The sequence below is a fragment of the Phoenix dactylifera genome, chromosome 2 (assembly GCF_009389715.1).
Source record: "Phoenix dactylifera cultivar Barhee BC4 chromosome 2, palm_55x_up_171113_PBpolish2nd_filt_p, whole genome shotgun sequence".
NCBI classification, from domain to species: Eukaryota; Viridiplantae; Streptophyta; class Magnoliopsida; order Arecales; family Arecaceae; genus Phoenix; species Phoenix dactylifera.
The window spans coordinates 25,594,837-25,619,548 of NC_052393.1; the positions used below are offsets into that span (position 1 = coordinate 25,594,837).

At 37.6% G+C, this 24,712-nt stretch overlaps 1 pseudogene; it reads left to right on the forward strand.

Moving 5' to 3' along the window:
- Positions 1-1,277: 1,277 nt before the first annotated feature.
- Positions 1,278-24,440, forward strand: LOC120110016 (annotated as a pseudogene).
- The last annotated feature ends 272 nt before the right edge of the window (positions 24,441-24,712 follow it).

Sequence of the window (24,712 nt, forward strand, 5' to 3'; positions counted from 1 at the left end):
TAGGAAAAATCCACGGTGGCATCAGCGGTCCGGTCGTTCATGTGTGAACCACGTGGCACCTTGTGAATGATCCAATACTGTAACTACTGACTCGCAATAACCAATAATCAACTGCCATGTAGGGTCGGAAGGACGGGGAAAGCAACGGGGATCTGTAGTAATCCTCGGACCGGGCCACCATTTCCAGATATTGAAATTCCAATATCCTTTCGAGGGCATTTCCGTCATTTAACCGCCCCTTGGAGGATCTCGGAGGGGTGGTTCTATATACACCCCCCCTATTGCTAAGGACACCCCCCAAAAACCAAAAAAAAACCCAAACTAACCTTTAGTGTAATTACCATATTGCCCTTGAAATTTTCTCAGTACACCCCCCTTCCTCCTCACTGCCGCCTCCTCCTCCTCCTCCTCCGCCTCACTGCCGCCTCCTCCCCTCCCCCTCCTCCTCACTGCCGCCTCCTCCTCCTCCTCCTCCGCCTCCCCCATCACCCCTCCTCCTCCTCTTCCTCCCCCCTCCCCCCTGCGCCCGCTTCCTCCTCCTCCCCATCCCCCACCTCCCCGTCCTCCTCCTCCGCCTCCCCCCTCCTACCCCTCCTGATTCCCCGCCTCCCCCATCACCCCTCCCCCTCCTCCTCCTCCTCCCCATCCCCCACCTCCGCCTCCTCCTCCTCCTCCTCCGCCTCCCCATCACCCCTCCGCCTCGTCTTCCTCCCCCCCTCCCCCCTGCGCCCGCTTCCTCCTCCTCCCCATCCCCCACCTCCCCGTCCTCCTTCCTCCTCCTCCCCATCCCCCACCTCCCCCCCTCCTCTCCTCCACCTCCCCGTCCTCCCCCTCCACCTCCCCCTCCACCTCCCCGTCCTCCTCTCACTCCTCTTCCCCCACCTCCCCGTCCTCCTTCCTCCTCCTCCCCATCCCCCACCTCCCCCTCCGCCTCCGCCGGCGAGGTGCTCGTTGCTCGGGAGATGGCCGGGAAGGTGCTTGAGGCGAGGTTTTTTGGGCGGAAGGGAGAAGCCGGCGGGTGTCTTGGAGGGGAAGAGCGGGGTGGGGGGGGGGTTTGGGGGGTGTAGAGAGCAATTTAGGTGAGGGGGTGGGAAGGGTGGGGGGTAATTTAGGAATTTTTAATTTTTTAGGGGTGTCCTTAGCAAATGCGGGGGTGTAGAGAGTATTTAATTTTTTTTTAATTTTTGGGGGTGTCCTGAGCAATAGGGGGGGTGTATATAGAACCACCCATCTCGGAGGTGCCCTAGAATTTAATGCGCTCTCTCGCACGGAAGGAAACCCCACTTCCTCCTGCGAGAACTGCCCTTCCCCCCCCATTCTCTCTCCTATAAAGCTCTTGCGTTCTCCGACCCCAGAGAAATGCCGTCTGTCGATTCCTCGATCGATGTCATAACCTGCTCTCTTTCGCCTCTTTTCTTCCGATTAACGCTCCGAAGATCCTACAATCAACGTAGAAGCGGCCGAATCTCTATTTGATTTCGCTCCGATTCGCTTCTTTTTCCTCTCAAAACCAAAACCCCTAGATTTTGATCTCAGTTTCTTGATTTCTTCCTTTCTTTGTTTTTATTTAGAGTTCCTTTTTTTTTTTCGAATTTTGAGTAGATTTTGGTTCATTTATCGCGTGGGAGAATCGGTTTTTGAGAACCGATCGGAATCGTGGAGATGAACCCTCGAGGTGGTAGATATCCTCCCGGAATCGGCAACGGCCGCGGGGGGAGCGCGGGCGGAAACCCTAACTTTAATGGGAGAAACCCTCAACAACACCAGCAGTATGTGCAGCGGAATCCAGTGCAGGGCCAGCAGTTACAGCAGCAGCAGCTGCAGTGGTCGAGAAGGAATCAGATGGGAAGCGATTCTGGAATCAGGGAAGCAATGAAATCAGTTCAGTCTGATAGCATCGATTCCAGGTAAAGCAAAGGATTTAAAGGAAAAAATTGTCTTTTGCTATGTAGATGTGAAGAACCAAATGATACACGTTACTATTTCATCTTCTTCTTCTTGTTTTTTTTTTTTGATGCGGCGGTATCCAATTATAGTCAATAGTATTTGTTCTAGTTAGGTTTCTCGTAGCCGGTGTCATTTCATCTAACGTCAGAACACATACAAAAGAAGCATAATCTTTTCTTTATCAAGCATGCAACGTAAATCACCTTCATCCTACCATTACAAGGTTCTTTCGCACTTTTTTTCTCAAAATTTTCCTCTGGCCACTGGCAGAAGCCAGGGCTTTTGGTGCAAAGTTTGAGAATTTTCATCAAGTTGACAGCTACTCAGATATTCCTGTCTAATTCTTTTTGGGATCTTCCCAGCTCTAGAGGGCCGACAGGTAAGAAAGTAGTATTAAAAGCTGGCGGTGGTTGTAATGTTTATGTAGTCGGTCATGGAAATTGGAACCAGAAGCATATATTCAATCTTTGGCATGTTAATCCTTGGCACCTGACTATTTTAATTCTCTCAGCAGGTCTTTGATTAGCGGACTTGTTGATGTTAGAAGGGAATTAAAAGTAGAAATAGATAATCAGGCTGGTTGCTTGTTTTGGAAAATAATGAGATAAAAAAGGAAAGGGACTTTCCATGATCAACAACATTTAACTTAATATGAGTGCCTAATGTGGACATATTTCTTCATGATCACTGGCCATTTTTTGTGGAAGTCTGTAGAAACCATTCTGGACAACTTAAACGAAATTGAGTCAGTAGGCTACTTTCCTCTAGTGGCATTCTTTTGCTTTCTTAACATGTTTGTAAAATTCAGAGGACTTCTATATTTTTCGTTTTCGTTTCTTTTATCTCTCTATATACTAAAGTTTGTGGTATGATGTTTCTTATATCAAAAAATGCTCTTCATTTCTTCTTGGTTTTTGATCTACAATTGCTGTGGTAAACAAGGTAATGCTGTTGCTTTGGTGTAATGTTTGAAGGATTTGAATGGCTTGGCAATTAGCTAAGAAGTGCATTGACTGACATGCTTTTAATTATATATGTAGTGAGGAATGGAAAATGTAAATCCAATTGAATGCAATCTATTAGCGGGTATCAAGCTGCTGGGCCAATAAATGTCTTATGTACTTAAATTTTGATAAGAAATAAAGCAAGTATGATAAGCAATGCTTGTTGTATCGCCCCGAACTGCCTGATTCAGAGTGTACTATCCTGTACTGGACCAGAACTGGCATGAAAATATCATTTAGGTACATACAAGCCCCAAACCGGTCCATATTGACCCGCACCAACTTGAATGTGCCGTACTACCCGATACAATTCAAATCGGTGTGTGTACAATATCCTACTGATTTGTAACATCCAGTTTCAGGTGGTACCATGATAAAAAGTGAGAAAAAGAGATCTCGATACGTGTTGTGACTACATTGTACCAATCGTACTGTATTGAACTGCTAATGTACCAGTAGAATACCCGGTATCGAGATTATGGATCTTGATGACAAGTGATTTGGATTTGGTAAGTGATTTCTTAAGGTGTCAGATCCTGATCTTCATGTATCATCAAGCTGAAAATCCACAATAATATGGAGACAGTAGGAAGGTTCACCGGTTGATATGAAATCCTATCCTTTCAATTTCCATGTTTTGTATAGCCATTGGCTTGCCAAGAGCTCCATTTCCCATTCAGTCTAGAATTGATCTTCAATTTGGATTGTTTTCCAAATTCAGGTGATGTGGGTTCCATCACTCTAGTAATGAAAGAAAATATTGAAAAACATCCATGGGGTCGTCTATATCTTAATGTTCTTTCCACTTGACAGGCCACGATAGTTATCCTGCAAATGCTTCTATGTCCTAATATCTTGTTTTTTAGCCATCTCGCTCCACATAAAATTGTTATAGATATCATGTCTCCATTATTTATTGTTGCTATCTCTTTTCACTTTTGTAGTAATGTGGGCCTTTGCAAAATCCTCTAGGCTTATATTAAGTCTTTGTATCAGCTGACATTGCTCATTATGAGAGATATTAGAGTAATTCAGAGGAGTTTTGCAAGACCTAGATAAAGAAAATTCGTTTTATGCCTTTTTAAAATATTATTTTCTATTAATCATCTGCCTTACCATTTTTCCCTCAATATAGTGTACCAGTATGTAAAAGAAAATATCTGATCCACAATTTTTTGAAGTCAAGTTTGATGAACTTCGTTTTCAACACGAGCACTCCTAAGGGTGGAAATCATTGTTTGCACTGATCCATGCTTATGTCAACTGCTGTCATTAACTTATGCTATTTGTCTCAGTGAATAAGTCTGAAGTCAAAAGTTGATTGAGAGAGGTTGGCTATTAGGAAAGTATTAATTTCACCTTTCAGCTTCTTGGAAGTCAAGTTCGCCTCACCATTCGTTGAAGTTAACAAGACCCTTTTAGTGAAGTTAGATCTTGGTTATCATACTTAGAGGTAGACTTTATTTAAAAACAAACACAACGAAGGCAGCAGTTCTAAGGGAATCCTACATTAGATACTAGCTCAGACCCTTGTGGCCATGACTTGCATCAAATGAAACTTGTTCTTGGTGAAAGCTCTTGCTAGATATTAATGATTAGGAAGGTCTGAACACCTAAGAAAGGTACGCAATCCTAATCCTGAATTTTAGAAAGGTTTAAGTGTTGGAAATTTATGAGGGCTACACATTGTGACCACTTCTGAATCTCTACGAAAATAAAGAAAATTCATGATAAATAAAATTTAAGGAAAATTTGCTATTCCTTTGAATATTTTGCAAAGATTTATTTTGGCCTTTGTTATTGTCGTTCTTACCTTTATATTGACTAGTTATATGGTACATACTTATGCATAGGAACTCAAGAAATAAAAAGATTCATAAACTAACAATAATAGAGGGTGAGCCTTGGTGCAAACCTAAGGTTGCTCCATTGTGATTTGGAGGTTATGGGTTCGAAATACGGAAAGGCAAGGCTACATACATTTGACCCCAACCCTTCTCAGTCCCCGCAATGGCGAGAACTCATGCACTGTGCCGCCCTTTATAGATTAGCAATAATAACATAGAGAAACCATATCAAATATATATATATATATATATATATTTTCTTTAAGAAATTTTAGAGAGAAGTCACGATTGGATTGATGCAATGAATTGTGGGGATGGAGTTATATGGGGGGGTGTTTGATGTATTCAAGTTTTTCCAGGAAAGTTTTTTGAACTGATGATCAAAATTCATATATCTCATTTTAAGGTGGGAGATCATGTGCAGAGGCAGCATAAAAAGAGAGAATTTGATGATCAACATTTGAATGGAACCATCAAGAAATGCCTTGGATGCTTAAATTGATGATGGGGTATCTTCTCATGCATATCAATTTTAGGTAACTCACATTATGAATACTTATTCCTCAAAGAGCTAAATCATGTTAGGAAGATTACGGGATGGAAATTTGGATTTTTAGAAAGGGGAGATTAGCTTGGGATTTGGATGGCTCATTTACCATATTGAGATAGGATAGAGTTAGGGATATGGGGGAAATCTTGGATTTGTGCAAATTTTTATGAGAGAATTTTCTTAAGCTGAGATTAGAGTAGATGTATCTTGTTTGAAGAAATAGGTGTTCTTGAAACTATGCTTTAAGGATAGCGGTATTGTGGAATAAAGGTGTAAAAGTTCAAAGAAGTTACCACTCTAAGATAGTTGTTAGAATATATTTCTTTTATGTTTAGCGTGTTTTCACTTGTATATATAAGTGTAGCAACTAGTAATTTTTCTTCCTAATAACTTCCAATAGTTGTTTAAGTTACCATAACTAGTTATTTTTTATTGTTTTTAGTTTTCCAAATATGTTATATCAAATGCCACAATCAATACAGGGTGGGCCCAATGATTTCCTTCATAATACAATTCATATACCTCCTTATGATCTTGGAATCATGGGATGTATGATATTGATATATCTTATTAGCCTCCTAATGTCGATCGCTTCCTCCTTCGCAGCCTCCTTCCACTCACTCTCATTGGAAGTCACCAACTTTAGGAGGGCTATTGTGAATCTGACTTCAGATTGACAATTATCTATAGATGCCACATTGTTGGGAAAGGGAAAATCTTTTGTTTTTGTTATTTTCTAACAAATATATTTGTGTTGTTTATTTCCCTTTTTTATTACCTTTTTACAACTCTTCTTTTGGACCTCTTGGCAGATCTTTAATGGCAAGCAGTATCTTTTGATATGTAGAAGCAAATAAAGGAGAATTAGATAATCAAGGTCATCTGCCTAACTACTAGGCTCCTTATATATCCACCGAGATTTAACTTGACAATATAATGATTTAATTCACTTAGACGATGTGATGCTTATGCAGCTAATGAGATATGAAGATTTGAATTATTTCAATGGAAAAAACTTTCTAGGCTGTATTGTTGATTATTAGCCTTTATTTGAATAGGAGTTTTTAGCTTCACAGTTATGCATCATATCTGAAACTTTTTGTGAGCTGATTTGTTTCCTCTTCAACTCTTCCTGAATTGTCATATAGAAAGCAGGCAATCCCAAATGTTATTAGCATGGATGCACATTTTAATATCCTTTGAGGTGGAGTTAAGGCTATGAAGCATCACATTGTGCATTTGTATTCGGGTTGTGATTAAACCTATGCAATCTCACGTGAATCTTAGGCAACTCATCTCAAACTAAGTTGGTGCTTTTTTCCCCTAGTTAACATTTATAAATATCGAGTCTTATTTGACTATTTGCTGGTAATTTTGGATCTATAGACATTGTTTTTTGGAATCTTGATATCAATTTTAGTGCTTTTTCTTCTTAGTTGCACTAAATCTAGTGTAGTGATGTTGCTTGGTTTCACTTTGTGTTGAGATATTAGGACTGCAACTCAATCCGATGGGCCATTTTGAAGGCAAACCTTAAACCAACTTCGAAATCCCCAAACCTAATCCAACCCAACCTCGTCTTGGTTGGGATTTCCCTAATCCAATCCAATCCGATCCAAACCAATCCCATCCAAAGCTAAATTCGTGTTGGGTCGGGTTAGTTGGTTCGTGTATAGTTGTGGCACGTTAATCGAGGATTGGTTTGAATAGGGAACTTAAGATGGGGGAAAGGTTTGGAACGTTTTTGTTGCATTTATATTATATTAGCTTGAGGCCTCAGCCATTCATCAAGTTTAATGGTCCACTAAAATGTAATTTAACAAGATTAAAGGTATAATTATATGTAAATTAATCTTTATAAAATATAAAAATGAACTACTTTTTTATGCATATATTGGGTTGGGTTGGATTGAGTTGGGTTCAGGTTGGGTTAGGCTCGTGTTCAAGTTGGGGTTGCAGATCAACCCTAACCAAACCCTGCTTGATGTTGGATTGGTGTTTTCAAGCCCAAATCGAACCCAAACTTGTAAAATGTTAATGCAGTCCTGCCAAATGAGTGGATTGGGTAGCAGGTTTGGGTTAAGCCCAATCTAGGTCACCTGTATTGGTATGAGTGCTAGTTTGAGTCTTGATTCCCTTGAATTTTGAAGAATGCCATCTTCTGGACCCATATACAAGTGTTATACACCTACCCATCCCTAAGTTTGGGTGCTAGCTTAGTGGTGGGAAACCTCAAACTAGGGTAACCTCAAACTAGGGTAGTGTCTACTTCAAATACATGATGGAAATTTGAATCCACGCGTGCTTTCCAAGTTTTGCCTTCAAGAGTTTTTACAATATCCACTACCTCATACCGACACCTGCTCTTGCATTTCTGGTTCTGGTTATTAAGAGTGCGACTATTCCAAGGTAAACTGAAGGGTTCAGATAACTTGGGCTTTAATTTTTCCACTTTATTTTTTTATTTGTTCGTACACTATTTGGAATTGCTATTCGGAATTACAGAATTTCATGTGCATCATCATATGCATTGAGGCATGCTGCATGCCTAGTACTCTACAGTATGTAAAGGCATGGTACTTGAATAAGATATGTTCTGACAAACAAACTGCAGATTAATTTAGTTGATGGTCCATGAGCATATGATTGCTTAAATGCTGTCTGATCTTGGGATAAGATTGGCAAGTGGAAAAAATTCTGATAGCGACCACACTAGGAGGTGGAAGAGGTTTAGATATGACAAAACAAGTTCAGACCTGTGGGTTGCTAATTTAAGATGCAGGATCTACAACTTGGTGTGGATCTTCATGGTCAAAATCTATACCAGGTTAATAAAACCTGAAAGTTGAGCATGTAAATTAGAAAAACAATGACATTTTAGCCTTTTTGTAATTGTGCTCCAGAATTTCCATTTTTTCATATCTTCTATCACTCTGACAAAGTGTATCTTTTCCTTTCCTGTTTAGGAAAAAAAGGTTTCTCTTTCTTGATAACTTTCCCAAAATGACAAAGTGCATGTTATGTGAGTAATTTGGACCCATATCTGAAGATGAGAACATATGCTCTAAGGAGCTGGAGCATCTCAGGGGTAGCCAGCCACCTAAATTATTATGAATTACCACAATCAGCTTAGAACTGCTCCTAAAATAGGCAGATGACCTTCTCTCCATTAATTTCTGCTGCCACATTTTTTTCTCCTTAATCATTGCTATTTATGCTTGCCTTTGAGTGATTTGGTTCTTTCAAATTGAAGTTGATAAGGTTCAAATAGAACTTGATAAGAAAGGTTTGTTTAAGCAAGATTCGTATTTTCAGTGCTTCTTACAGCAGAAAATAACAAGATGCAACAACTTTGAGAAAGACCTGGAACACTTAAAGTATATTGTATGCCCTGTCTTAAATATTGATTACAAGTTTACAATGGTTTCTCTTTTTCTTGAGATTTTTGCAAATATAGAAAGTTGCTTAATGCGTATAGAAGTGTGATTACATAATGAACATGGTAGAGGACTCCTACCAGGCCACACACGTATATCGGGAGGCGAACGGTGCTGCAGACTGGGTTGTTTCCTTCATGGCTCATCACTCTGAAGGTTTCTCCTAGACAGACCACGGGGCTGTGCCTATGCCTTTGCGCAGTATTTTGTTTTCTAATTTTGTTGGCTGTATCTACACTCGTCAGGTGTGAGCCGCTAATGTACCAAAAGAAAAAAACATGGTAGAGAAACATGTAGTAACATTGCACCACAAGTCCAAGCATTGAAAGCAAATTAAATGCATTAATATATGGACAAATATCAATGAAATATAATAGTGCTTTAACACCATTAGAAGCTATTCTATTCTTGCATTCAGCAAGTATATAAGGGCAACATTGTCATGAAGCATATCTTATAATTTTGCTATTGAATCATGTTTTAGTTAAGATTTGGGTTGACATGTTGAAAATATCTCTGTTTTTTGTATGAATTCTTGTTGGAGTGGATAGAAACTAGAGAAGTAATAATTTGCGATTAAAACATTTGCTACGTAAAGATAATCAAAATCAGTGTCTTCAAATGCGGTGCATAAGGCTACATATGCAGTTTATATATGTATGCAGTCCCTTGAGCAAACTGCATACCCTATATGTGGCTATAATATGTGGTTGGGCTGCATATTGGCCAAAAATGCTTAGCACTTTGTGGGCATATAAGGATTAGCATTATGCGGCTGCATATGCAACCTTCGTATCATTGGGTAACTTCTTATCTAGCCCTTTTTAGGACACAGCTCCAAGCAAATACGGCATGTTCAAGCTAATGGTCGGGCTGGTTGTGGGTCTCAAGCAGCCTGGGGTAAATGTATATTAACAATGCCAATATGTTAATTCTGCTGAAACTATTACTACTAAGAATCAAGTAATAAGTGGTAAGCACTAATTACTAGATACTATTGTTATTAATATTGCTTCGATTTATAAAAGGACTTTGCTATTATTATTGTATATAATATATTTTATTTTTAAAATGCTGTAAAATACTAACTGTCTATGTGCCTGCATATTTGGCCCGTGTAATGCATATGCACTCTGCATTCTCTTGACCACCTGCATACTGCATCCACCTTTTAAAACATCGATCAAAACATGATGAACCATGTTGAAAGTTAATAAGATAATTAGAAGTTTTAAGTTATATTTTGGTATGTCCTGTATTAATTCAAAGTCAAGGACTTCTGATTGACTTGGAAATCAACCAGACAATTTCGTGCAGTCGATTTGGAACTTCTGAGTTCACAATAGTTTCACAATAGTCCATGCTAAACAAATGATATGGGTGCGTAGTTGATAGGCGGTACTTGGTAACAGTTAGAGCAGTTGAAATGAATGCATTTTCATTGCTACTGAATGCAAAGACTTTATGCAGCCTTTTCTACTAGATTATAGAAATAGCTAGCATATCCTTGGAAGCCATTATTTGAAAAATAATGGCGAGCTTCTTTCAACTTCTCGGTAAATTTATCAACTTAAAACTGAGTCCTAAATAATGTTCAATAGTGGCCCTTGACCATTTACTTTGCATTATCCTTGTTGTATTTTATCATTCCTGACGTTTGAAACTTGCCATGAAATTAGGTTCTTCGCATACTGCTCCCAGTATATAAGGGCCAAGAGGCTCTTTATTGTGAGCCAAACATTTTGTGCTGACCTCTAGATTGTTGAATTGTGGTGGTCCTCTTTGGGCTTCTCAACTAATGTCCTCATATGCTCATGTTTGAACATTCGAAAATATTGCTTCTAGAGTCAAGTTGAATATCAGTCATATGGTCTTGATGACCTTAGATTTGTGGTTGACATTTGTTTTATGTATCAACTATTCAACACTGATCTTTTTCCTTTCAAAACCAAATCTTGCATTTAAACTTCCATGTACTCTATCTGATTATGCTAATTGTTTGTCTTGATCCAGCCGTTATACTTTAAGATCGAGCTTTCCAACTTTTTCAGATGAGCTCAGATTCTCTATTGTACTTATATCAGGACATTAAATTTTCCCCTGTAATTCAATGTCCTATATTGTGAACTACACATGATCAGAATGTTTTTCATGGTATATGATTCTCTTCCATTTTAGATACCTCCTTATAATATTTGCCTCGAAGAATGACATTCTCACACTGTTATGTAATGATGTGCTAGCTGATGATTCCTTAGCGTTACATAGCGCTTCGCATATTTCCAGACATGTTTATACCTAATAGCTTTGATGTTGTCACGCCAGTGAACTATTAAGCCTTAAACTAAATTTCTTTGACACAACAATATTAATTGGTAGTTTCACATCTGAATTTCCATTATCTTTTGGTTACTTAAAATGAGAATGCTCATCCTAAATTGGTACTAGTAAGGATGTATTTACCACAAGGTACACCATGTCGGTATCGGGTCCTGTACCGGTACAGAGGCTGTTTTGTTGTACCGAGTATCAATTTGCCTTCTGTACTATATACCGGTATTGTATCGGTATGGTGCACTATACCTCATACTGTTTGGTTTGGTATGGTATGGCATACCACCATGTGTGTCACTTACAGTCGGAAATTCACAATAGGGAAAAAATTACCATATTATCGTACTTTATATGCTTCTTATCATTGGATTTACTTGATTGGTTTGTTGGTGATCCACCTAGCACGTGCTAATCGTTTTCTAAAACTTTTGAAGATAGCTCATTTTCTGGTAATACTAGATAATGTTGATGAACTTGTAGGTTACCTCTTGTCAGGCTTGTTCTGCCATCTATTATGCAATGGCTGGCCTTTTGCAGTTTTTGATTTTACAAGAAATAATTTGAATTATTTTCTTTACTTTTGTGTGTGTATGTGTGTGTGCTTATGTTATTTTACACACAAGCACACGTGCACATGCATGCAGGCGCGCACAAGCACATATTTGTGGCATTGCAATCTATGTATAGCATCTGCAATTTGACTCAGCACATATTTGTGGCATTGCAATCTATGTATAGCATCTGCAATTTGACGCATCCAAAATATGCTATATAACTGAATTGATATGAAATGTGATGATTTTTTTTATTATAAATTTATTCAGAAATCTATTATGGATTTTCCTTTCAGTAGGAAGTGCTTCAATCTTTTATCTGCACTACTGATTTTTTTTCCAACTCATGGTTTCAGTTCTCAAGATTGGAAGGCACAATTGAATATCCCACCTCCTGATACACGTTACAGGACAGAGGTAAATTTAATCGCACATTTTCATGCTTTTATTGAGGGAATATTGCTATCTTTTGTACATTTTTCATTATTAAATTGTTTTGATAAGTAATCCCCATTTCTTCTAAATCTTTAGTTGCTTTCCATGGCATTGTTATCTACAAATAATTTGATTGTGATGTTTAAAACCCATTTTCTGAATGTGTCTGGTGTTTGCAAAGAAGACCGTCTCGATATTAAGCATTTTTCTTGTGCTTAGTTATTTTCTTAGATTATACTTATGAAGTTGCATTTGATGTAGGCAATAAGGTTCGTATATGTAGCTTAGGTTTAGGTTTATCTGGAAGAATAAGCAAACAATTGACTTTGGACTTGGTGTTTATTCAAAAGTTTTTCCCTGTACCTAGTGTTTAAGTTTGTTGACCCATAGTTAACCATTTGATTTTATTATCCTGTTCTGATTCTACTTTCTTCTGGAAGACATTTCCAGTGTTCCCTAATACATCATTACTAACATGGGCAGAAGTTGCTTTCTTTGGACTTGCCTAACATGAAGGAATTCAATCTTATTATGCATTATGCAGTTTATTACTAATAGATCCTTGAAGATATGCAAAGGCATATCTAGGATAAAAATGTCAATATAATCCTTGGGATTGATCATAGTTTCCCAATTAGCATTCAGCATGTCTGGGGCATGAGGGAAGGACATCTTCATATATGGCTGTGATATCTAGAAAGGATTGGAAATCATGCTTCTCTTTATGAAGATGATATGTCATTCTTTAATGGGTAGATGACACCCGCTCTGTGACATATATTGGATTCTGTTTAATGCTTGTGATTAATGCTAGACTAAGTAGTATTTGATGGATGTCTTTGATCTCACAGAAGGATGAAAAGATTTGAAAGAGATGGAGGGAACACAATGTGAACCTATTCCTATGATAGGATAAAGCATAAGATGGATGGGCTTTGGACCAGTGGCATATTGCATTTTTTTTTTCCTTTTTTTTTGGAATGCTGTGAGTTGTGAAGATGGATGATCAAAGTGGTGGCCTAATCTCTTCAGTTGGCTAAGGCTCTTGGTTCTGACTATTCCTTTTTATATTACATTGCTATTTGGTCTGATTCTTTCCTTATCTCGAGGGATGCTTTTGATCTTGGGTTTCCATGTGCATTAGCTCAGGAATTTATGCTTCTAACATGTCTTCCTTGCATCCTTTGTGGATTTTATATGTTTCCTTGGAAATCCTATTCATCCTTCATTTCTTGTTTCATCTATGTGGTCCCTAACGGCATGACGTAGGCATGCTTCTGTAAGTGGTCATTTGAATGTTCAAGTAATGTGCATATCTTATCTCCATGACATGCTCTAGACTCCTAATAAGTTTATGCTGTCCTATCATTCTTAAATTAAATTATTCAGTGGCAGATAGGGGTTCCAAGGTCGGGGTGGCAATCCTTAACTTGTTCAACCTGTTTATCTTGATCCAACCCATTGTAGATTGGTTGACAGATTTTTGACCTATCCTATATCCCACTCGACCCATATCTGGTCCGACCTGACCCAACTGCCACACCTATTCCAAAGTAAACACCTTTATCTATGTTGAGGCTAATGCATCATAGACGTAGCTGAATTAGGGACAAGTTGGACAAATCAAATATCGAAGAATTTTGCTTGTTGGCTTGTCCTAATTTATTAAGATCTCAAAGACCAATTTGTGTGGCATCTTAACTTGTATAACTTTGTTATGATTATCTTTGTGATAAAGATAATCTAGTGCCTTTCCACTACTTTGGAGGACTATCTCAATCTAGAATCTTGGTTTGATAGTTGGCATTTGTGATTTGTTTGGCAAGAGAGAGTATTTTTTTTAATCTGGCAAATGTTGGAAATTTTTTGCAAGGTTGCAGAGTTTAAGAGAATTAAAACAGAGAATATCTTACCAACCATACTTGTAGTGATCTGGCCTTATCCCACCTAATTAGGGTTGGCTTCATACATCCATCTTTTCCAATCATTCCTGTTACACTGTATTTTTGATGTTGCTGCAATCACTTTTAAAATCTTTTTGCTATCCATGATGTCTCCACTACAATAACAATTCAGACTGTAGGGTTGCCTGCCAACTAGGCATGAAGCCCATTTATTCCTAAAGTAATCTTTAGGTACTAATATGGTTTTAGGATTGCTAATTTGTTTGTTCTCCTACATTTTATCTTTTGTATCATACTGTGTTTATCTAGTTTTTATTTGGGTCTAGGGTGCAATTTTGTAGAATTTTTAAAGTCTGGAACTACTAAATGGCTTGAATGTAGGTAGTCTGGTATTAAGTGAGGGATCCTTTTTTTACAATCATCTGTTGGGGCAAAATTGTTTCAAGGAGAGTACATTCACATTCAGCATGTGGGCCTCATTTAATTTGTATTCTAGGCAACGCCTTTGAGGAGAGAAAACATGAGCTGTCACTTGCGTTTCAGCAATGGTTTATAACACACCCAACTGTTTCTCTAATCATTTCCTTCAGGTAAACTGAATGGTTGGTCCGTATCAATGTTGATGCCGTAAAAGGTAATTAAAACTTTGTATAAAGTTGGAAGTTTTGAATTAGAAGTATGATTTTGAGAGAAAATGTTGGACATGTCCCATATTCAAAGAGTCACTATGGTATCATGCCTTTTCCAAACTCAACCTTCAGATCTGAGATTATTTTTTGGATCTTATAATAAATTCATTCAGTACTGATCACAAAACTACATCATATCATGGCCTTAGTAGATTTGATTATCAAGTTAGATTGGCATCACATTGGTATAAAGTATCTGACTGCAATTCCTGATAGGTACTTAATGAAATGTCGAATCTGTTTATTGGAATACATCTCATGTGATTCATGGAGAGATGTCAGATTTTGTCATGAAAGTGGGTAAGGGACTCCAAAGATGGATTCAATACTGATGGAGATTAAAAATAAATGATGAACTCGATCAAGCTTCTTGTATAAAATAGATATCCATGAGGAATGCATTGATAAATTTTTTTCCATGTTTTGTCTTCAGGAAAAAGGAAATCAAGTTTTAAGTTGTTTAGCTAAGCCTTTTTATTTGAGAAATTGCAAATTTAGCATAATCAGCACTAAAAGTTTGAACAGTTAGATGCTGTTTCAGAATCTAGATGTATGCAGAATACTAATTTTATTAATTGCAAAACTGTGTGCCTTTGATCTGTAATGAGATTGTAGTTGGAATAATTGAACAAATTGTCATTTAGCAATTGTAAATATGATCCCGATAGACCGGCAGTCTGAAAAATTCTTTTTAGTTCTACTTTATACCAAAAAAAGGTGTTAGTGTTGGCAAAGGACTATGGAAGGTGAAATTTTGTAAGTATTCTTGACCATATGGTGGCACAGCCAAATTCTTCTCTTGACAATCGACATCTATAGTTGAAGATTATACTTGTCTGTTGGGGCGAAGTTGAAGTATGCTTCAGCCTTCATGCATGTGGTGGAGTAGGATTCAGCAAGCAAATTTTAGATGTGCATAGGGTAAGATTGCTACATGGGATGAGAGGGAAATTTTTTTTTTTGATAGGTGGATTGCTTGTTATGACTATAACAATTGGTGTTATGGAAGTTGCATTGCTGACGGTTGGGAGAAGAGAATATGGGGGAAGACTCTTGAATCATCTGAGATCTATTTGAAATGTAATGTTCCAATCTAATATATAAATTGGTGTTAAATATAGGATAAGATATGGTTGCAAGAGTAATTTTCAACAGTAGATTGTTGAAGACACCTTATTTTTTAAGGAACGGACTGTGGAAGAAACTTATACAGTTGCCTTTTGGTTTGTGATAAGGTCACAATGATGCATTTTTATTCTTATGTGGTTATCTCTTTACTCTCGAGTCTGAACTAAAACTATTGGGACATCAAATAAGACATTTGGTTGACAGATAAATTTACAATAAAGAACATGTTGAAATTTGACTGTCTTAACTTGTGGAAGTAAGATGCAACGCTGGTAGTCTTTACGAAGAGCAACAACTAAACCATAAAGGTGAAAAAAGTGCATGATATTGAAGAATCATTATCGATCAAATGTCTCAATCCAGCGCAGTAATCTAATGGCTTTTAATCGTGCCAAGTCTTTTGCAATGTGGAATTGCACAACAGGGGATGTTTCATCGTAGTAAACTAGTAATAAGCACCAGGATCATTAACATTCTAGTTTCTTGTGTATCTATTAGGGAACTTGGCCTTGGGGAGACAAAGAAACCTTATGCAGCAATTTAGTTGAGTAATTATGCAATTACATGGCTAGTATGTTTGTTCTTATGAACCTTATTGGTATTATACATATGGATTAAACTCTGGTATGTGGTTCTTAAATATTGTAAAAACATATTTTGGATAAGGAAGGATAAAGAATGTGAATATCAATACTCACAAGGAATATAAAATTTTATTTGAAGCATGGATAGGTTCTCTGAAAGAAGATGATTCTGTTTGGAAATTCAAGCCAATGAGCTGAGGCAGCATTACTAGTTGGCCATTGATGTGACTTGAGTTGAAGATCGATTGTTGTAGCTGAAATGTGAAGGCATAATGATGAAGAGGAATTTGATTTCCATTGGATTAGGAATTTAGAGACTCATTTCTTAGCATTAATTAAAGGACAGATATTTAAGGGGAAATTTCTATTCCAAACCTGTGATGTTAAAAAGGATGCTAGTTGTTGACAACCTTATCTGGATGACAGGTGCTACAGATGGGGGTGGATTCCCAAATGAGGGTTGGAAAAAATCCTTTTTATGAGCTGATGCATTAATTTAATCAAAGTTTGCCGTCTCGGTACCGGACTCCGTATTGGTGCTACACTAGCACTATGTCGGTATAGTATGTTATGAGATCTTTTCGTCTTACCGAATGTTGGTACACCACCCATATAGGATATCAGTACTGAACCGTTATGGTTCGATATGCAAATACCGCCCGGTTCGGGCCGGTGAACCATGAATTGGATTATATATTATGAAGTAACAACAAGTGTTCTTTAATCAAGGGACTGATATTCTGGGAGTTTTTTTTATTTATTTCAAAACTGTGATGTGAAATAGGATGCTAGTTTTTGACGACAACCTTATCTAGTTGACATGCACTCTTAAATGGAGTGGATTCTCAAATGAGGGTTGAAAAAATTCCTTTCTATTCACTGATGCATTAATTTAATTATAATTGTGAGGTAACTTCAGTTCTGTTAGCCTGAAAAGTTAGAGAAACTATCCGCTCCCAGATCAATGCCCTCTCGGATGGACAAATTATTGTAGGGATTTTATGTGGTCAACTATCAGGAGAACAACATTCCTTTGCTGTAATCTTGCAACTGGGGTTATGTTAAAAAATGGTATTGTGACAATGGGGTATCAGTCTCACAGATGTCTTTGTATTTCCTTCATTATTCCTGTTGTGCTTTCCTTATCTTGAATTCATAACATTGTTTTTCCTCCTTTTTTAATCCTTTGGAAGTCATGATCCAGAGACCATACAGCTACCATAATGTCCATGACTGGAAAGGGCTTTGGCTTTCTGAAAATATAACATATTAGTTGTTAATGCGTGATATTTTACTATACAAAGCTTTGTGATATTATTGAGATTTAGGTAGGGAATATGTCCTGTTTATTAACTTATGGGCCCTCTTTTGAAAATTCGGTTGCTATGACTTATTATTTCTACCGTATGAAGTGTTATGATTAGTTTCTGAAAATACTTTCACGACATTTTGATGCTGATTTTTGTCATACCAGGAATTGAGTAATGCTGCTATTGGTAAATGACAGCATGCTGAACTGTTTACAATGAATATTGCAGCACAATATAACGCCAATAGACCTACCTTATAATGTTTGATTATGTAATATCATTTGTTATGAGCAATTTTAATGGCATATAATGGCTTGTGAAACCATTATGTATATTTAATACAGAAAGCATTTATTTTTAAAAAATATTCTAATTGTATTCTAAAAATTGGAAAATGCCACATGGTGACTGTTCATCATAATAACTAGTGTTTAAAGACAGTCGACCTGCTTGGGTCGACCTGGTCAACCTGTCACCTGCCAAGCTATGCAGTTCGGATTGATGCAAAGTCTGTATTCTGTAAAACTTCGTTTTTTTCCTTTTTTTTGCCCCGGGTTGGGGGGGGGGGGGGTTATCGGGAAGGGATGTTGTTGGTGGGGGCGGTGGAAGGGGAACTACCAGATCTAGGACAGAAGGGATCTCCTCCACTTATGATTAAGTGGCAGTGTGGGAGAACAACATATGCATGAAGGCGGATCTCTTCCTCTTCATCTTGTTCAACGTCTGCTGTGCTAGTATCGCACCCTGTACTGGTTGTCCGGCGGCACAAGTTGATACGGTCCTGCGCCATGCTGTACCGGCCCTGTACTGATACAGTAGAGGTGGGGGAGAGGGAGAACGGGAGAGAGGAAAAGAGAGAGAGAGAGAGCGGGGGAGAGGGAGAGGAAGGCTTCTCTTTTTTCTTCTTTTTGTCCCCCTCCGGCAATGGAGTCTCGTTGCTGGAACCGTCTTGGTCCGCCGTCGGTACGACTTAGGACGCCTTGAACCGGATGGTTCGGGATAGTTCCGCCAACCATGATCTTGTTCTTCCTTTAGTTTGAAACTATCAGAACTGCGGCAAACCTATCTTTTTATTGAAAAAGAGGAACATCTCTAGAGAAAGTTTTGAGATAATCTCCCCCAAGGTTTGGTAGCTTGAAGTGCCATGGTTCACTGGACTTAAACACCACAAACCCATCTGAGATTTGGGAATGAAGGTTTTTGGGCTTAAGGTCCACCTACATTTAGACCATTAATCTGCGACCCAGCTGCTTAGACAGGTTAGTCCGGGTAAACTGTTTCTGAACATTGATAATAGCTGTCAATGAATATAAATTGCTGTTATTTATAGGTCATTATAAATGTTTTTAGCATTACGGTGGTGAGATGAAATCACTAAGTTAGTTATTTTGAGATAATCTCCTCCTTACATTTGGTAGCTTATAGGGTGATAGTGCACATGGACTTAAACACCCCAAACCCATCTAAGATCTGGGAAAGAAGGATGCTGGGCATCTGGTCCATGGTTGGATCATTGATCTGCGACCCGGCCTCTTAGACAGGTCAGGCCAGGCAAACAATTGCCAAACACTGTTGATAACTGTCAATGAAATGTAAAATTGCTGTTATTTATAGGTCATCCAAAACCTTTTTCGCATGGTGGTGAAATGAAATCATTAAATTAATTGTTATAATTGTCAAGCTATTATCTCAAGTCATGGTTTTTTAGTTGTAGAGGCTATGTATAAAAGGGGGAATGGGTTGTATGGTTTCGACAACAGGGTTCATTCAAAAGAATTGGAAGTTTGGAAGAAGAAAAAGGTTTTGGATGACCATAACTATGAGTCTCTAAATTGCTTTTCAGATGTTCCCCCGGGGGGGGGGGGGGGGGGGGGGGTAATGGGGGTACTGTTTTTCAGATGTTGGTCGCAATTGCTTTTCTCTTTCCTTTCTTTTTTCATTTGGGTGGGAGGGGAGGGGTTGGGTGGTAGGCATGGTGGCTATCTGCGTAGAGTAGATTGTATATCACATTATTACTTTCTGTTAGACATGATTAAGAAAATGTGATCATAACTATGACGATCTATAGATATTTCCCTTGTCTGTCAGCATAACTTGGCATTTACATATCATGGAAGAAATTCATTTGTAAGGGTGATTTGTGCTTGAAGAATATCATGACAGGATTTTGTATCCTTGAGTACACACAAGGTACAAATTTTTCCAAAACCCAGGCACACCTATGCTGGGATTTGTTCCCGGATCTATCGGCAGAAGTTGCTCTTGCCATTCACCTATCGTGTCATGGAAGATATATGTTTTATTTCTTTTAGTTGCTATGTGGTTGGTGAATAGACTGAATTGTGGCAAGTGGCAGATCATTTACACAATAAAAAAGGTAGCATTAGAGTGTTTGTTCTCCTTTTTGAACAGCAGAGGTTTTATATGCTCTTATGATTATTTGGCTTGATTAATTTGTTGGTGCATAGACCAAGGCTTTGGAGATTGGATGCATGATGTTCTGTAGGATATAAGAAATCTATATAAATTTTGGCTATAAAGTCTCTGGATCCTAAGATCACATTCTTTTATATCTGAATGAAGAACATTTGATGCTGTATGGGAGAAATCTTATTGTCTTTGGTATATTTCTCAACCATAATTATGGTACAGTATGGGAGAAATCTTATTGTCTTTGGTATATTTCTCAACTAGCTTCTTTCATTCTATGGCCCTGCTTCTTGTATCTATACTATTTTTAAATCTTGCGAGCTATTATTGTTACTCAAACAGAGATGGTGCTGCCCGATCTTCATTCTCATGACATGGAATCTTTCAAGAGTTACATATTTTTACTTGTTCAATATGCCTTCTCAAGAACTGTTGACTGTTGTTGGGGTGTAATTACACCATGTGCTGTCTTTGTCCTTCAATGTCAAAACAATTTTTTGAATATTTCATGTTACTTGACAATTAATCTTCCACATGTTTTTTTCCAGGATGTTACTGCAACTAAAGGAAATGAATTTGAAGACTATTTTCTGAAGAGGGAGCTACTTATGGGAATATATGAGAAGGGATTTGAAAGGCCTTCACCTATTCAAGAAGAAAGTATACCAATTGCACTGACTGGAAGTGACATTCTTGCTAGAGCCAAAAATGGAACTGGGAAGACAGCTGCATTTTGCATTCCTGCACTGGAAAAAAATTGATCAAGATAACAATGTCATTCAAGGTTTCTTTCTTATACTTTATCATTTTAATTACATTCATAGATATGGTTACTTATTTGTCACAAGTAAGGTAATATGTTAGATTGCTTGCAGTTAGTAGTCAAAGGCATCTTATTTGCTTGTGTAATATGTATTTCTAGAAGCAAAGATCATTTTTAGGACAGCCTACCATCATGTTGTTTTTGATGCATGACCTTTTTGTAAACCTCTATCTGTTGCGATGTGGTGCATTGTATTTTTGCTTGCTAGATGTTCTCTTTTTAGGAAAATAGCTCGATTATTGGATGAGATACTGTTTTTTTTTTGTTTTGGGGGGGGGGGGGGGGGGCAATAATATGTACTGTGTATTTAGAACTTGTGGAGCTCTAACTGTTAGAATTTGCACATTACGTCTTTTAGATATAAACTCATTTAGACTCTTCTGATGTTCAGTTGTCATATTGGTTCCTACGAGAGAATTAGCTCTCCAAACTTCACAAGTCTGTAAGGAGCTTGGAAAGCATTTGAAGATTCAAATTATGGTTACTACTGGAGGAACCAGCTTGAAGGATGACATAATGCGCTTGTATCAGCCTGTTCATTTGGTTGTTGGAACACCTGGTCGAATAATTGATCTTGCAAAGAAAGGTGTCTGTATCTTGAAGGATTGTTCAATGCTCATTATGGATGAGGTATCATATATATTAAATTGATTCAGCTATATTTTTTGAATGGTCTGTTTTTAAGTTTTTGTTTATTGAAGAGTTGTTTCAAAATTTTCATCTGAAGTTAAATTTCCTTCTCAATAACTTTTGTTTTTAAACTTCTAAATTTTTCACTTCTATTTGTCAAAACTATATATTTCGCTTTATTAATATCATGCGCTTTTTTCTTATTGTTGGTGATGCTGTCATTACTATTTAAATCTGATTCTTTCAAACTTTCTCCTGAATGCCATCCAGCTTTAATTTATTGGACCCCAGAATGATTCCTGTTGTTGACCTAATGATTTTGATGCATTTCATTACAGAAAACAAAAAAATTCCTTGACATTTCTTCCATTAATCTCATTCCTGTTGCATGATTCTCGAAGTACGGAGAGCCATAGTGAATGAATAATAATACATTGTACAAAATATAATTTGCTGCAGAAATAGAAATGGAATATTTTGCTGTAATTATCTGTTCTTCCTTTATGCTTCTTGTGTGATAGATGGTTCTTTTCGTACTTTCACAGGCGGATAAGCTTCTTTCTCCTGAGTTTCAACCTTCAATAGAGCAGCTGATTCGTTTCCTTCCTGCAAATCGGCAAATTTTACTGTTTTCAGCAACGTTCCCTGTGACTGTCAAGGAATTCAAAGACAGATACCTGGCAAAACCTTATATAATTAATCTTATGGATGAACTCACCCTGAAGGGAATAACACAATACTATGCTTTTGTAGAAGAAAGGCAGAAGGTCCACTGCCTTAATACCCTTTTTTCAAAGGTTTGGACTTAACCATTACAATGTTTTGCATTATGCATAATTTCTAGAATTGCAAAAATGATGAATTTGTTGGTTGTGTTTTGACAGCTTCAAATCAAACCAATCTATTATATTTTGCAACTCGGTTAACCGGGTGGAGTTATTGGCAAAGAAAATCACTGAGCTTGGTTATTCTTGCTTCTATATTCATGCTAAAATGTTGCAAGACCATCGGAATCGAGTCTTCCATGACTTCCGCAATGGTGCATGCAGGAATCTTGTTTGTACAGGTACATTTGATCTTTCAAGCTTTGATTTTTTTGGCCAGGACTAGTTTCTGGTTCTTGGTTTAAAATCATTTATTAATATCATGTTAGAATACATTGCATTCGCAGCAATAGTTTTGTCTTTGTACTTCTGTCTAGCTTATGTAATATAAAGGTTATCTTTTTTGTTGGGTTGATGTTCTTTTAAAGTTGTTGCTGGCGATGGTGTTTGATATGAGGCTACTAGTTGTCTGAACATATGATCGATGTCTTATGATACCTATGCATAGGCATATTCTCAGGCATGTAGCTATGGAGGTGAACTGCATGTATTGATCTATGATTACTACTCTCATACCGTCACTTGACCACCATATGCCTAAAAAAATAGAAAAATTACTGTCATATTTAATAATGGTTAGGTTCTTAATACCTAGGACAAACTCTCTAGATTTGAGGGCAAGGTACGCCGCTCGATGCTAGGCCCCGAATTGGTGCCGTCCTGTTACTATGTCGTTACGCCTGGTACGGGGGCTTGTTTGGCATACTGAGTATCGGTACGCCCTTATACCATATACCGGTACCGAGCTGGTATGGGTATGGTACGCCCCATTACTATCCGGTTCAATACAGTATGGTGTACCATGTTTGAATTTGTTAGAAATTTCTATTACTTGAATTGCATATCGTCGAACCGTATGATCAATAGTCATTATGAGGGATTTTGTTTAACAGTATATTCACATACACACATACTCGATATATGAATTGTTAATCACCAGGTGTTTCTTATTAAGGGCTACCTCTGATGTATTGTAGTTTTTGTTTTCAAATCTTTTGTCAAGACTTGCTTCCATGTTACCTTTGGTCCACTTTTTAAATTCTTGGAAGCTGATTTGTGTTTCTTTTCCTCATCAGTCTTAGATTTCCCCTCTGGCATATATTTGTGTGAGAATTATCAAGACTGCTTTGTGGATACATGTTATTTTCCTCTAACATCTACAGATATTGTGATGCTTTTGGACTTCATTTGTTTGGTTGCGGAATATTTATGAACTTGACCTCTGTTTTTAATTATGTAAAGCATAGTTCATAATTACATGTACAACTTTTTGTCCTCCATAGTTTCTTCAGGTGATCTATTCTACCTGATGTTTGGTGCTTCTCTTCTTGCTTTTATTTGATTTCATATCTGCAACTCTTGCCTATAAATATCATCTGCTAAAATTTATGGTTCAACCAAGGGATATTAATAGCATTTTACCTGCACAAATCAGCTAGCTTGCATATATGGAGCACTAAATATAAGAAGCCCATGCATTGTATCTATTCAAACCTACTTATGAACTAATATTCTTCAGTTACAGTTTCTTTGATCATTCAGCACTTTTTTGTGACTGTTCATCTTTTATTTTCCAGATCTGTTCACAAGGGGGATTGACATTCAAGCTGTTAATGTTGTTATCAATTTTGATTTTTCCCAAGAACTCAGAAAACATATCTGCACAGGGTATGGTTTTTAATAAATACTTTTAGGCATGTTGGTATATATGCTACAATTCATAACTGTTACATCAGTCAACCATGTGATAACCAATGTGGCACTGTCCATTGAGTTGTTTTTTTTTTTTTTGACATACTACTTTAAAAAGGGACGAAAATGGTTTAATTGAACAGACTGCTATGCATCATTTTCAGAGGCAAGGAGGAAGGGAATTGTTTATAAAGCCCATACTAAATCATATCATATTGATCATCCTAAGTCTGCTGGTTTAATGTTTAGGGTGTTTAGGATGTCTTAATTCATCACCTGAAATGGTCAGCACTTATCTAGTCAGCTGCATGTTTCTTTATAGCTTCTGCATTGCATGCCAAAGTTCCTGGCAGTAATTTTTTCCCCCCATATAATTGCTTTGAAGTTCTTGCATTCTTTCCTAAAGTGTGTTTGCTTTATACTTTTAGGTTGGTCGTTCAGGAAGATATGGCCATCTTGGTTTAGCAGTAAATTTGGATCACCTATGAGGACCGCTTCAACCTGTATGCACTCTTTCCCAATTATAAATA